Source organism: Moschus berezovskii, chromosome Y, assembly GCF_049115385.1.
Source record: "Moschus berezovskii isolate FMDL1 chromosome Y, NW_MosBer_1.0, whole genome shotgun sequence".
NCBI classification, from domain to species: domain Eukaryota; kingdom Metazoa; phylum Chordata; class Mammalia; order Artiodactyla; family Moschidae; genus Moschus; species Moschus berezovskii.
The window spans coordinates 25,005,967-25,021,771 of record NC_142489.1 but is presented as its reverse complement, the minus strand read 5'-3'; positions in this window follow the sequence as shown (position 1 = coordinate 25,021,771).

Here is a 15,805-nt window from a genome sequence, read left to right as displayed (position 1 = left end):
GATAAACTCTAATTTAAGTTTTCCCTTGTCTAGACCAGTAAGGAGCACAACGGAAAGATCTGGCACTGAAAGGAAATGATAATCTTGATACCCATATATATCTCTTCCTTTCTAGAAACAGGCTGCTTTAGACATGGAACAGGTCTGTCGTAGAACAAAAGAACCCCAAGAACTTTGCACCTCACATATGTGTGGCTTTGTGTGCTATCTTTCCCATGCTGTCTCATCATTTTTAAAGTCATATGTGAAAGGGCTTATTATTTCCATCGTATTACCCACTTCTTTCCATAGCAAGAGTGAGCATATTCCTTATATTCTTTCCCACGAGTTACATGACCTTTACCAAGCATTTATCAGGAAGGCTGAGACTCCCTTTTCTGATGGCGTTCTCAGTGTTAGTGAAGTTTTCCAGGCCTTTTTAGCATATTTGTCTATTTCACACTTTAATGAGATTGATAAGAGGTCATGAGGGTTGTTCAGTTGCTTTCATGAGCAACAGATAAGTACTTATGGAGGTACCTGATGCTCAGGGGAACATGGAGATGACGTTAGCAAGAAGAAAGGATGGGTTCCACAGTGACATATTTGAAGGCCTCAGTCACAGTGAGTTAGACTACTCATTGCTACAGTAAAAAAAGAAAAGTGGATGGCAAGGAAGTTGTAAGTATTCATCTCATGAGCCTAAGGCAGAAGTTTGAATGTCCCATTTAGATTTGAGATCAAGCTGATTCATCCCCACTAGGCTGGGTATCGATGAGTGGATAGAGTCAATGAGAGATAGCTGAGAGGAAAAAAAAAAAAAAATATATATATATATATATATATATATATAATTTTTTTTACTGTAATACAAGTGAACTACTTTCGTGGTTACTGAATTCTCATCAGAGCTTCCTCCACACTACTATATCAGTCAGCCATCTCATGGACTCGTCCATATGATAATATACATGTTTCAGTGTTTCATGCTTCAATGCTATTCTTTCCTAGTATCCCACCCTCGCCATATCCCACATAGTCCCAAATTCTTTTCTTTAAATAAGTATTACTTTTATTGTCTCGCTTATGGCATCGTTGTTACTTCTTTCTAAATTTCATATATAAGGTTTCATATACTGTGCTGGTGTTTCTCTTTCTGGCTTGCTTCCCTCTGTATAATAGGCTGCAGTTTCATCCACCTCATAGCACTGACTCAAACATGTCCCTTTTTTAATAGCTGAATATTCAATTGTGTATATGACAGCATCATCCTTAACCATTGATCTTCGAACTGGACATCAAGGTTGTTTCAATTTCCAAGCTATAGTAAAGAGTGCTGCAATGAACATTGGAGTACATATGTTTCATTGAATTCTAGTTGTCTTGTTCTGTATGCCCAGGAGTGGAATCACTGGGTCATATGGTAATTCTATTTCCGTTTATTATTATTATTTTTTGTAAGGAATCTCCACACTGTCCTCCATAGTGCCCACACTAGTGTGCCTTCCCACCAACAACGTTAGAAGGTTCCCTTTCTCCGCTCCTTTTTCAGCATTGCTGGATTGTAGAGTTTTTTGATGGTAGTTTTTGATGGTAGTTTTTTGACCAGTGTGAAATGGTACCTCACTGTAGTATTGATTTGAGTTTCTCTGATAATGAGTGGTGTGGAGCAGATTTTCAGGTGTTTGTTAGACATCGGTATGTATCCTTTGGAGAAATCTCTTTAGATCTTTGTCCCACTTTTTGATTGGATTGCTTGTATTTCTGGTATTGAACTGCATGAGCTGCTTGTATATTTTGGAGACTAATTTGATGTCAGTTAATTTTTTTACTATTATTTTCTCCCATTTGGAAGGCTGCCATTTCACCTTGCTTATTGTTTCCTTCATTGTGTAAAACTTTTAAGTTTAATGATGTCCCATGTTTGTTTTTGTTTTTATTTCTGTCACTCAGGAGGGTCACAGAGAATGATACTGTGATTTGTGTTAGAGTCTGTTCTGCCTATGTTTCCCTCTGAGAGTTGTATAGTTTCTAGACTTATGTTTATATGTTTAATCCATTTTAAGTGCATTGTTGTATAGGGTGGTAGAATGTTTTTTAGCACCATTCTTTTACAGTTGTTGACAATTTTCCCCAGCAGTGCTTTTTAAAGGGGTTGTCTCTCCTCCATTATATATTTTTGCCTCATTTGTCAAAGATAAAGTGTCCATATGTGTGGGGATATATCTCTGGGCTTTCTATATTGTTCCATTGATCTCTATTTTTGTCTTGTGCAGGTACCTTTCTTTCTCGATGATTGTAGCTCTGTAGTATAACCTGAAGTCAGGCAGGTTGATCCCACTATATCCATTCTTCTTTTTCAAGATTGTTTTGGCTATTAAAGGTTGAAATTGTTTGTTCTTGTTCTGTGGAAACGACAACAACAACAGCAATAACACTGGTAGATAGCGGTGAACCTATTGTGTTTTGGCTAGTTTACTCATTTTCACGTATTGATTCTTCTGATCTAAGAATCTGACATATTTCTCTGTCTGTTTCTATTATCTTTATTTCTGCAGTGTTTTAGGTTTCAATATATAGATTCAGGTCTTTTGTTTCTTTAGGTAGATTTATTCCTAAGTACTTTATACTTCTCTTTGCAATGGAGAATGGGATTTTTCCCATTAAAAATCTGAAGAATTATCAGTTAATGCGTCAGAGAGTTCTTTAACAGTTTCCTTTCCCTGAGAACCTGGGTATGAACAGTAGGCTTCTTTTGAACTTGAAAGCTTATTTTCAAGGGGCAATGGTATATGTCTTTTCCAGGTTTGCTGTAACAGCATGCCATAAAGCAAGTAGCTTTAGTAAATGTTTTTTTATACTTGCAGGATCTAGCCAGTAATCAAAGGGTTACCAGATTTGCTTTCTTCTGAGGCCTCTTTTGGATGGTGACACATCATCACATGGCTTTGTCTTCACATATAAATGTCTCTGTGTTTTTTGTGTCTGCACTCCTTTCCTGATAAAAACCTTGTCCTGTATATCAAAATATCTACCTAAAAACCCATTTTCAAAAAGGTTCAGAAAGAAATTACACATTGCTCACAATTTTGACTCTGTACAAAGTACAGTAAGTTCAGTTCAGTCACTCAGTCATGTCCGACTTTCTTTGACCCCGTGAATCACAGCATGCCAGGCCTCCCTGTCCATCACCAACTCCTGGAGTTCACTCAAACTCATGTCCATCGAGTCGGTGATGCCATCGGCTTCAAAATACACATTTTGAGAGGACAACATTATTCTACAATATTGATTTTCTTCTTTTCACTTGTTACTGGTCTATACTAATCTGTCTCTGAGTGTTCACCCCACTAATCAGATCTACCCAATTGAGAATGCAGATTCTTAAGAAAAATGGGTTCTTTGGGACTAATACAATTATAAACAAGACTCAGAGTTTCTTGCCAACCTCCATATCCTCTCCATAAAGGCATTAGGTAAAGAAAAAATTTATTTTGTATAAGTATTAAACTAAACTGTGATGCACGTATACAAACTACAAAATTGATGTAAAGTCAAAATACTATATTTTATATATGTATATTAGCAAAATATAATATATGTATACTAGCAAATCAGTTCATTACAGTATTTTCAAAGTTATAAGTATTCTTCAAATAGACCTGATTACATCTGTCACAGTAATTTGGTCCTTAATTAGCTTGATAATCGGGGTAGCCATCAGGTTTTGCTAATTTTTTTTTTATTAGTATCATTATTTTAAATGTATTTATTTTAATTGGAGGCTGATTACTTTACAATATTATATTGGTTTTGCCATACACTGACATGAACGCGCCTCGGGTATACATATGTTCCCCATCTTGATCCCAAACCCACCTCGCTCCCGATCCCATCCCTCTGGTTCATCCCAGTGCACCAGCTAATTTGTTTTATACTGGAAAATGATAAACTTCTCATGTACACATGAGAGAAAGTGGTTTTGAAATGAGGCACTCTCTCATCCACCGAACTGAGACATAAGATGCTATTGCTAATAAATACCTATTATTAGACTGTTATTTCCAAAGATTGGGGTTTAAATACTAGAGGTTTTCATTGCAGAGCAATGCAAGATGTGTGGCTTATGCCTTTAATTACAGCAAACTCCTCAGCTTTCAACACAGCTCACTTAGAGGAAAGGTAAGTGAGGGTTGTGATTAGATGTTGCAAATATCTTGCTGTAAGATCCTGTTATTGAGGTAAGGTCACGGTCAGGTAATACTGTTTCTGTAAACCTGTACTGAAGCAAATATCAATCCGTAACCTAAAAGGAAATATCCTAAAATGACTTTCATCATCCAACATCCTGGTTACGAGGAGGGTTTCCCTCTGAAGGCTGGTTATCCTGTCTGGGCGCAGGCTCGATCTCAACGTCTGGTCTTGGTTCTCCAATCAGTGCTCAGTCCCAGCTGAAGGGGAAGCTGTCTGTTCTCCGTTTCCTTCTCTTTCCAAGGTTCTCATACATTGTCCAGTCATTTTATGAGGGAGTCAAGTGCCCGAAACACAGTGGGCCCTCGGTATTCTCATACTATCCAAAAGGGGGCTGGGTGTCATAGACTGTTACCCCTACGGTTTGCCACAACCATTAGGTCATGGAGGTGAGCATCAGATATGTTGGCTACTTCTTCGAACCCTGGTGAAGGCCAGTGAATGGCTCCATCAAGGGATCTGGGCCTCTGAAATACATAGCCTTTTGCCTTTCCTGAAGTTCTGCCTTTCACTACCAGGCCCTAGGGTAGAAGGCCTAGAAGGTCCTGAGCAATGGGAGCAATCTATATTCTACTACACACCACTGAGAGTGTGACTATGGTTGGAGTTGTATTTCTAACTTCTCTAATAATCTTGAGCTAAGATCTGCAGATCTATGTCTATCCTGTCTCTATTAGAACATCTTCCTTGAAGAAATATTTGACCTATGATACAAGTTGGTAACTTGAACAATCGTGCTCAATTTTGAATAAGCTCAGATAACAATTTTCAACTCACTTTTCCTAAATTCACATGTTTTAACTAAAACCATCAGGTGATTAAAGTTTCTGTTACCTTGTAACTGAAATATTTCACTTACCATCATGTTCTCAACGACCAAAATATTGCAAATGGTGAAACAATTTATTTGTTCACTGCTAGAGGTACAGTTGACTTGTAATATTGCTTTAAGAAATTTTATTTTATAAAAATTATACAATCTTCTCTTATTTTTTGTAATATATCAAAATGAATGACATTTATGTGTACATAAATCCCTGAATTTTTAGACTTCCTTCACATTTAGGTCATCAGAGAGAACCAAGTAGAATTCTTTTATTTTCTTTACTCCCTTTTCATAATTTAGTTTAAAAAATTAAGTGGACGATAATCATAATCGAATATTGGGATGGTTTTTGTAATATACACATACTAATGACCCATAATTATACAAGGAGAAGGTCAATTAGCATTAAAGAAAGCCAGTGCCAAAGAATGTTCACACCACCACACAATTGCAATCATCTTACACATTATCAAAATAATGATCGAAATTCTCCACACCAGGCTTCAACTGTACATCAACCATGAATTTCCAAGTGTTCAAGTTTGATTTTTGAAAGGCAGAGGAACCAGAAATCAATTTAACAGCTTTTGGATCAGCAACACAGGAAGAGAGTTCCAGAAGAAAAAATTCTACTTCTGCATCGTTGACTACACCAAACTTTTTACTACGGGTCACAACAAACTATGGAAAATTCCTCAAGAGATGATAATACCAGACCACCTGACCTGCCTCCTGAAAAATCTGTATGCAGATCAAGACGCAAGTTAGAACTGGAAATGGAAAGACAATCTGAATCCAAAGGGAAAGGAGTACGTCAAGGCTGTATACGGATATGCTGCTTATGTAAATTATATGCAGATTACATCATGAGAAATGCCAGGTTGCATAAACACACCCTGGAATCAAGATAGCCAGGTGAAATATCAATAATCTCTTATCTGAAGATGGAACCAAGTTTATGGTAGAAAGGGAAGACGAACTAAAGAGCCCCTTGATGAAAGTGAAAGTGGAGAGTGAAATACATGACATAAAACTCAAAATTCAGAAAACAATGATCATGGCCACCGGTCCCATCACTTCATGGCAAATAGAAGGGGAAACAATGGAAAGAATGAGAGGTGGTTTTTTTTTTTTTTGGCCAGGGGTGGGGTTTGGGGAGTGGAGGTGTATTCAAAATCACAGCAGATTGGGAATGCAGACGTAACATTAAAAGATGCTTTCTCTTTGGAAGAAAAATATGACCAAACTAGACAGAATACCTAACATCATAGAGATTACTTTCCAAAATATTTCTGTCTAGTCAAAGTTATGGCTTTGCCAGTAGTCATGTATGGATGGGAGATTTGGACTATACAGAAAGCCAAAGAATTGATGCTTTTGAATTGTGATGATGAAGTGGTTTAAGAGTCTTTTGGATGGTAACGAGATCCAAGGAGACCATCCTAAAGGAAATCAGTCCAGAACATTCATTGGAAGACCTGATGTTGCAGCTAAGACCCAATATTTTGGCCACATGGTGTGAAGAACTGATTCATTTTTAAAAGATCTTGATGCTGTGAAAAGTTTAAGGTGGGAGGATAACAGTAGACAGAAGATGAGAAGATTGGAGAGCATCACCGACTTAATGAACATGAGTTTGAGTAAACTCGATGAGTTGGTGATGGTCAGGGAGGACTGACATGCTGCAGTGCATAGGGTCACAAAGGTTTGTCAATGACTGAGCAACTGAGCTGCACTGAACTGAGCGTGGCTCTACCCATCAGAACAAGAACCAGTTTCCCTTAGTCTGTCGTTCCCATCAGGAAGCTTCCATAAACTCTTGACGTTATCCATCAGAAGTTAGAGCGAATGAAAACCATAATCTCAGAATGCTTGCCAAATTGATCACATGGGATACAACCTTATCTAACTCACTCAATGAAACTATGTGCCATGCTTGTAGGGACACCCAAGATGGACGGGTGATGGTAGTGGTTTCTGACAAATAGTGGTCCTTGGAGAAGGGAATGGAAAACCTCGTCAGTATTCCTGCCTGAAGAACTCCATGAGCAGCATGTAAAGGCAAAATATAGCATACTGAAACACAAACTCCAAGGTTGGTAGCTGCCCAATATGATATGGGAGATCAGTGCAGAGGAAACTCTAAAAAGAATGACGCGATGGAGCCAAAGCCAAAACAGTACCCAGTTGCAGTTGTGACTAGTGATGGAAGATCACCCCGATGCTGTAAAGAGCAAGATTGCATAGGAACGTTAAAAGTTAGGTCCATGAATCAAGGAAAATAGGAAGGGGTGAAAACGGCAACGTCAAGAGTGAACATTGACATTTTAGGGATCAGTGAACTAAAATGGACAGGAATGGATGAATTTAACTCAGATTACCATTATGTCTACTACAGTGGGAAAGAAACCCTCAGAAGAAACGGAGTAGCCATTATAGTAAACAAAAGAGTCTGGAATGTAGTATTTGGTGGCAATCTGAAAACCGACAGAATGATCTCTGTTTCTTTCCAAGGGAATCCATTCAATAGCACAGTAATCCAAGCCTGCCCTGATCAGTCATGCTGAAGTAGCTGAATTAGAACGATTCTATGAAGACATACAAGACTTTCTAGAAGTAACAGACAAGAAAAATGACTTTTCCATCACAGGGAAAGGAATGCAAAAGTAGGAAGTCAAGAGATACCAGGGTTAACAGGCAAATTTGGCCTTAGATTACAAAATGAAGTCTTCCAAATGTTAACAAAGATTTGCCAAGAGAACACACTGCTAATGGCAAGCACCCTCCTCTGGGCACATGAGAGAATACTACAAACATACCTCATCATATGGTTAATACTGAAGTCACATTGACTTTTTCTTCACAGCCAAAGATGCAGAAGATTTGTAGAGTCAGCAAAGAAAGACTAGGAGTGGACAGTGGCTCAGGATATGCATTCCTTATTGCCAAAGCAAGAGTTAAATTGAAGAAAGTAGGGAAAACCACTAGATCATTCAGGTATGTCCTACATGAAATCCCTTATGATTACACGGTGAAACTGACAAATAGATTCAAGGGATTAGATCTGATACAAAGAATGCCTGATGAACTATCGAGAGAGGATTGTGACATTGTACAATAGGCAGTGATCAAGACCCTCCTCAAGAAAAATGCGTAAAGGCAAACTGGTTTGCTGAAGATGCCTTACAAATAGATGAGAAAATAAGCTAAATCAAAGGAAAAAATTAAAGATATAACAATCTGAATGCAAAGATGCAAGGAATTGGAAGGAGTTATAAGAAAGCCTTCTTCAGTGATTAATGGTAAGAAATAGAGGACAATAATGGAATGGGAAAGACTAGAGACCTCTTCAAGAAACTTAGAAATACCAAGGAAGCATTTCATGCAGAGATGTTCAACATAAAGAACAGAAATTGCATGGACCTCAATGAAGCGGAAGATAGTAAGAAGAGTTGACAAAGTTACACAGAAGAACTATATTAACAGAATCTTCATGACCCAGATAACCTCGATGATGTGATCACTCACCTATAGCCAGTCCTCTTGGAACGTGAAGTCAAGCCATCCTTATGAAACTTCACTATGAACAAAACTAGTGGAACTGATGAAATTCCAGTTCAGCTATTTCATAGCCTGAAAAATGATCATCTCTAAGTGTTGCACTCAGTATGAAAGGAATTTGGAAAACTAAGCCGTGGCCACAGGACAGGAAACATTCAGTTTTTATTCCATTCCAAAGAAAGGCAATTCCACAAACTGTTCCCACTGGGAAATAGATGGGGAAAGAGTGGAAACAGTGTCAGACTTTATTTCTTGCACTCCAAAATCACTGTGGATGCTGATTGCAGCCATGAAATTAAAAGACACTTACTCCTGGGAAGGAAAGTTATGACCAACCTAGATAGTATATTAAAAAGCAGAGACATTACTTTGCCATCAAAGGTTCGTCTAATCAAGGCTATGGTTTTTACAGTGGTCATGTATGGATGTGAGAGTTGGACTGTGAAGAAAGCTGATCTCCAAAGAATTGATGTTTTTGAACTGTGGTGTTGGAGAAGACTCTTGTGAGTCCCTTGGACTGTAAGGAGATCCAACCAGTCCATTCTAAAGGAGATCAATCCTGGGTGTTCATTGGAAGGGCTGATGCTAAAGCTGAAACTGCAATACTTTGGCCATCTCATGCGACGACTTGACTCACTGGAAAAGACATGGATACTGGGAGGGATTGGGGCAGGAAGAGACGAGGACAACAGAGAATGAGATGGCTGGATGGCATCACCGACTCGATGGACATGAGTTTGAATGAACTCCAGGAGTTGGACAGAGAGTATTGGCGTCCTGTGATTCATGGGGTCGCAAATGTCAGACACGACTGAGAGACTGAACTGAACTGATATTTTTACATTGGAGAAGAAAATGGCAGCCCACTCCAGTATTCTTGCATGGAGAATTCCAGGGATGGCGGAGCCTGGTGGACTGCCTTCTATGGGGTCGCACAGACTCGGACACGACTGAAGCGACTTAGCAGCAGTAGCATACTTTTACATGCAAATACAGTGATACCAGTATTACTCCATGATACTTGTATTTTTTATTTCACTCTGTGAAAATCTGGGTTCTATTTTTCTTATGTGAAATGTGGAATTCTCTATTACTCATGTATGAAAATCTGCATGGTGGTTTTCTGGCGTTTAATGTGGAATTCTGTATATTTCCCATATGGAAATCTTGGCACTGGTTCTCTGAAGATATGGAGAACCAGTATGGATTTGGAATGATCTCTCTTGCACAAATGAAATTAGGCCCCACTGTTTCTTCATCAAGTTTAGAGTTTGTTGTATTTCTCAAATATATATCAAAACAGAATTTTGTCCATGAAATGTGCAATGCTCCTTATTGACTCTATTCGATCCTAGGTGACAATTCTCCACTTTGGAAGTTGCACACCTCTATATTTCATATTGGAGATGAGAATGAAGACTTCCCGTGAAGAAATATGAAAATCTCTAAATTTGATACGAAGAACTAGTTTTTCAGCTGCAGAACCACTTTTGTTCCCTGTTTGCTGTGTTTCCCTGTGCCTCTGAACATTTGTGTGTACATGCGGTGGTAGACATGGCTGTGTTTGTATGTGTTTCTGTATGTGGCTGTGTGTCCAACTACAGCCGAAGTAGAAATGAAGGTGAGAGATCACGAGACATGCAGCAGGCAGAAGGAGGCATGAGGTGTCCACAGAGTGGGGAAGACTGGCCCATGCATCTCTGAGGTGCTCCTGTTCAGCACAGGAATGAGGAAAGGACAACCAGTGAAAATTCAGGAAAGTGGGTCCACAAATCTGGGTTTACCTCAAAAGACATAAAGAAACTCACAGTTTGTGCCACGTTGATGTGTGTATTTCTACCAAGAAGCAGATGGGACGCTTTGAGAACTCACCCAGTGTAAATTCAATGGTGTGGGTATTTTAAAGTATAGCCTTTGGACCCTTTAGTCTATGGGAAGTGGGGTATCCTGTGGAAATGGTGAGCATGGCTGTAACAGGTTCCAAGACTTTAAAGAGGTCAAGGTCCTTCCGAAACGAACAGAGACTGGAAGGAGGAGGAACAGAAAGATGGCCTACTGCACTGGAGAATTTTTACACATTAGAGGAAGGCCCTGGCCTACTGCTGTTTCAGACCCGTCCATCAGGCAGCATACGCCCTCTCTGATGTGGCCAATGATAGCATCATGTGAGACAAATGACATGATCATGTAGACTCCTTCATCGTGAAACCACAGGCATCCTCGGATACAGTGTGTGAGCATGCAATCCATCCAGGTGCTTCTTGCATAACTGGCAGTGTAGAAATGTGAAGAAAGTACAGCTATGGGGTATATGATTTTTGCCCTTTGCTAGTGTGTGCCTGTGAGGGAGAAAAGATGGCCAAGTAGAAGGGTGTTCACTTATCTTTTCCTGAGAGAGCTCCAAATTTGCAGCTTGCTACTGAATGATGAAGGACAAGACCCAGAGTCAGACCTGTCTTTCAGTGATTGAGTGTCTCCTGCAGAGGCATGGGTCAGCAGTGGCCTGACACGGGAGAGGGTCTCTGGCTGCTACAGACCTGGGTCATGCAGTTTATGGCATATGCACTCTTGGAGGAGTTTGCCATTCAATCCACAATAAAGCCAGCTACCAGACATCCACAAATTGAAAAATAATTATTCCGAAGAAAGTCTCGTACTGTTAAGGAAGTTCTAGGAGCACTGCACAGTTTCTCACCTGGGGGTCTGGCAAAGGGATTGAGAACCCCAGAGGAAATTTGACTTTGGAGGTCAGTGGGATTTGATTACAGAACTTCCACAGAACTGAAGCAGACTGATGGAGGGCACAAACAAAACTTTGTGTGAACCAGGAGAAAAGAATAAGGAAAAGTGTCCCCACAATAGACTGAGCCAGATTTGCCTGTGAGTGTCAAGGAGTCTCCAGCGGAGGCGTGGGCAAAGAGTGGGCTGCAGCAGGATGAGGGGCACTGAATACAACAGTGCTTGCATAAGCCCTTTTGAAGAAGATCACAATTACTTTCATTACTCATACCGGAGTTTATCCTCAGTTCAAACAACAGGGCTGGAACACAACAACCCGCACCCCACCCCCCTGCCACTGCAAACAGAAAATCGGATTAAAGATTTACTGAACATGGCCCCACCTATATAAAAACGACTCAGGTTCACTCACAGTCTGTCCCTCCCATCAGAAAGCTTCTATAAGCCTTTTATGCTTATACATGAGAGGGCAGACAGAATGGAAACCACAATCACAGAAAACTAACCAAACTGATGAAGTGGATCACAGTTTTGTCTAATGCAATGAAACTATGAGTTATGCTGTGTAGGACCATCCAGGATGGATGGGTCATGATGGAGGGTTCTGACAAAACGTGAGCCAGTAGAGAAGTGAATTGCAAATAGCTTCAGTATTTTGCCTTGAAACCCCACGAACAGTATGGAAAGGCAAACAGATGGGACACTGAAAGATGTACTCCCCAGGGTGGTATGTGCCAATGTGCTTCTGGAAATCAGTGGAGAAGTAACTCCAAAAATAAAGAAGAGATGAAGTCAGAGCAAAAACAATACCCAGCTGTGGTAGTGACTGGTGATGGAAGTAAAGCCTCACTCTGTACAGAACAATAGTGCACAGGAACTTAGAAAGTTAGGTCCATGACTCAAGTAAACTTGGAATTCGTCAAACAGGATATATCAATGGTGAACATCAACCTTTCAGGAATCAGTGAATTAAAATTGACTGGAATGGGCAAATTTAATTGAGATGACCATTTTATCTACTACGGTGGGCAAGAATTCCTAGAGAAGAAATGGTGTAGCACTCATAGTCAACAAAAGTGTGTGAAATACAGTTCTTGGGTGCATTCTTAAGAATAGCAGAAAGATCTCTGCTGATTCTCAAGGCACACTATGCAACAGCATAGTAATCCAAATATAGGTCCTGACCAGCAATGTTCAAGTAGAAATTGAGCTGAAGGTCAGTGAGCAGCTGAAGTTGAGTGGTTCTATTTTTACCAACAGGATCTTCTAGAATTAACAGACAAACACACACATAAAGGTATAATTTGCATCATAGGGGACTGGAATGCAAAAGGAGGACATCAAGAGATACCTAGATTCACAGACAATTTTGGCCTTTAGGTACAAATTGAACCAGGACAATGTCTAACACAGTTTTGCCAAGACAAAGCACTGTCATAGGAAACTTTTTTCCAACAACAAATGAGACGACTTTACACATGCACACAGTTCAGTTCAGTTCAGTCGCTCAGCCGTGTCCGATTCTCCGCGACCCCATGAATCACAGCACGCCAGGCCTCCCTGTCCATCACCAGCTCCCGGAGTTCACTCAAACTCATGTCCACAGAGTCAGTGATGTCATCCAGCCATCTCATTCTTGGTCGTCCCCTTCTCTTCCCGCCCCCAACCTTTCCCAGCATCAGAGTCTTTTAAGAAGATGGTTAATACCGAAATCAAACTAATTATATGCTTTACAGCTGAAGATGGAGAAGCTCGATGCAGCCACCCAAAACAAAACTAGGATCTGACTGTGGCTGAGATCATCAGCTCATACTGAAATATTTAGACTTATTTCAACAAAAGTAGGAAAATCCCTAGATCTTTCAGGTTGACCTAAGTAAAAACCCTTTTGATTATCATTGGAAATCTAATAGAGTTCCTGGAGAACTAGGGGCAGAGGTTCGTGATATTATACACGAGCAGCAATGAAGACTATCCCCAAGACAAAGAATTGCACAAAGGCAAAACGGTTTTCTGAAGACACCTTACACTAGCTGAGAAGAAGAAAAAAAGAAAAAGGAGAGAGAGAGAAGTGGAAGTGAAACGAGAATGGCAAAGATATACCTATTTGAATGTAGAATTTTGAAGAATAGCTAGGGCAGATAAGAAAACCTTACTTATTGATCAATGCCAAGAAATAGAGGTTAAAAATATAATCAGATAGACTAGAGGTCGCTTCAAGAAATTTAAAGATACCATGGGAAGATTTCATGCAAAAAAGTGCACAATAAAGGTCAGAAATATTAGGGACCTAACAGAAGCAGGAACTATTAAAATGTGTCAAGAATACAGAGAACTCTACAAAGAAACTCTTCATGACCAGTTAACCAAGATGGTGTCATCACTCAACTAGATCCATGTCACGATCTTCGTAGACCCGGACCTGGTGAATGGAGTTAACAGAAAAGGATGCAGGGGACAGAAGTCTCAAGTGAAACAAGGGTACTTTTTTTTTTTTTTTTTGCAGAAATACATGCTTATGTATCGTCAATAAAATTATTATTCTGCCACCAAAAATAATGAAATTCCACCAGTTACAACAAGATGTTTAATCCTTTGGACACTGAAGGGAATCCAGTCAGGTGTCCTCTCCCATGATCCCAGTCGTGAGAACTGCGTTCAGATCTGCTCATCCCTGTTTTGCAGGAACTAAGAATGAACAGAGAGTCCTTGAGAAATGGTACACAAGGGAAGAAAACATATTGGATCCCTTAAAGTTGAACGTCCCCTGACTATTCTCCCTGTTTTATTTTTTCATAATTGGGGGTGACTGCATATGCTTCTGTGAAAAAGGCACTGACCAATTGAGTTTGCCTGCTTAGTCTGAATATTTTAGTTGAAAGGCATTAGTATACTACAAATATAATCACCATGATAATTACCAGCATTATGGCTCCAGATCCAATACGATGTGTAATGCTTTGATGTCATCCTCAAGTGAGCAGCCCAAATAATTGATCAGCTAGCTGTTCAGCTAAGGTTTCTAAATTTTTGGAAAAGGATGAACTCTTAGAGGAGATTTCAAAGATTTTCTTTTGGAACAATTGTACATTTAAGGAAGGATTTTTATGAATATCTTGTAAATGAAATTTGCTTTGTTCGCAGTTGTAAGCACTATTGTTGAACCAAACAGGAGTAACGCAAAACTGTGTAGAAATCCAATTACATTTTAATAATCTTTGCATTTTTAAATCTATTAATTGTTCTCTGACCAATTGGATGCCTGCTTTTAATTCTTGTATTTTATCCTGAACGTCCTCATCCGGCTGAGGCTGGGTGGCCCACACAGTATCAACATCTTTAGTACAAATTTGAATAAAGTTTTGGGTGTGAACTGAGTTTTGTAAAGCAATGCCTGCAACTCTGGCACTGATGCAAATGGCTATTAGTCCCAAAATGCCAAGAATTAGCCACTCAATAAATCACTTAGGTCATTGGAGTAATTTAGAGAGTAACCAGGAGACAAGTCCTACCATGGGACCTTCTTCCCAGGGCCGTTGGAGATCTACTTGGCAACCACAGACTGTACCGAGAACGAAGAATCAAAAGGGATTCATTTTTTTAGAGAGAAATATAGGAATTTAGACAAGTATACAATTTACAATCTATACAAGTTACAGAACATAAAGTTTTATTCAATTGTGAGTTCCCTACGGCTATAACAAAAGGAAGGGGGATGCAAGCTTGTATAAAATATGAATGATTATAACGGAAGAGTTACTATGACAACGACTGGTCCCTGTGAGATATCAAGTCCATGTTCCAAGTATTTAAGTACGTACATCAAGTTTCCAGATGTCCCATTGTTCAGGTCCAATTCATTTATTGAGGATGATTTAAGAGCGAGGAGTTGCCATTTTGCTGTCAAGCCAGGCAAAGAATCCTATGACATGGAAGTTTTCCATTGAAATGTTGGTAATCTTCCATTCTACTTGAGTAACATAATCACACATTATATTATTAAGATCATCTGAGCAGTTAGATAGCCACATTCTATGGGTTCCCCAATCAACAATGGTGTAAATGGCCAGAAAAATTAATTTCCATGATTTAGCTTGATATCTACCCCAGTAAACAGGAATATATGTAGAGTCCTTATACGTAAACCCTTTACATTTCAATTTTTGTCCTTTTCTGAAAGTTTGGGTAGTATTCACATGGTTTTCATAAAAGGACAGGGCAGGAAACAGTCCAAGCAATTAAAGGAAATTCTTTTTTGGAGGCAGGATGTAAGCCCACTTTTGTTGATTAACATTAATACAGAATTCTGCTGGGACCATGCATAAAGGAAGGATTTCATAGCCTAGAGAAATGCTTATTCGTCTTCTATCTTGAGAGAGGGCACCTCAAATCTCCAAGGAGAATGCATATGTACTGTGTCATTAGTGGATATGATTGGTTCTGTATCTG